Here is a 699-nt window from a genome sequence, read left to right as displayed (position 1 = left end):
AAAAAAATCATAAAAACTATTCTTGAGATGAAATCTGCAAACGCAACACACTTTATAAATGCAGAGGCAGAAGTGACACACACATAACTCAGATGAGCCATACAGATATAAGGATATTGGAGTTGCAACATTAGGAAATTTCTCTGGCATGTGACATCTCTAAGGAGAAGAAACTGGGCAGGAAATGCTGCCTTCTTGTAAGTGGTCTCATTAGTGCAAAGCTCTGGACTTAGGTCACAGTTTGGATCCTCGCTACATCATTTTGAGACCTTGTGCCTCTGAGAATCTTCCTCCTTGTCTATAAAATGGGGATGGCAGTGTTCACCTTGGCAGCACATATACTGAAATTGGACAGATACAGAGAAGATTAGCATAGGCCCTGTGCAAGGATGTCAGGAAAACGCCATATTTTTTTAATGTATAAACAACAAGGATATATTGTATAGCACAGTGAATTATAGCCATTATCTTGTAATAACTTTTAATGGTGTATAATCTGTAAAAATACCAAATCACAATGCTGTACACCTGAAACTAAAATTGTAAATCAAGTATACTTCAATTTAAAAAATGGGGATGACAATTCCTACTTAAGATATTCTAAGATTAAATAATGACGTAAAATGCCTGGCACCTAGTGGGTATTCAGTTAATCGAGGTCTTAACCTCCCCTTTCCCTCATCCGCGTGACAACAGCAG

General features: G+C 37.6%; 1 pseudogene; it reads left to right on the top strand.

Moving 5' to 3' along the window:
- Positions 1 to 317: 317 nt before the first annotated feature.
- Positions 318 to 415, top strand: LOC131756466 (U6 spliceosomal RNA; annotated as a pseudogene).
- The last annotated feature ends 284 nt before the right edge of the window (positions 416 to 699 follow it).

The sequence above is a fragment of the Kogia breviceps genome, chromosome 4, assembly GCF_026419965.1.
Source record: "Kogia breviceps isolate mKogBre1 chromosome 4, mKogBre1 haplotype 1, whole genome shotgun sequence".
NCBI classification, from domain to species: Eukaryota; Metazoa; Chordata; class Mammalia; order Artiodactyla; family Physeteridae; genus Kogia; species Kogia breviceps.
Note: the sequence above shows the minus strand (reverse complement) of the source record. Positions and strands in the feature narration are given on the sequence as shown.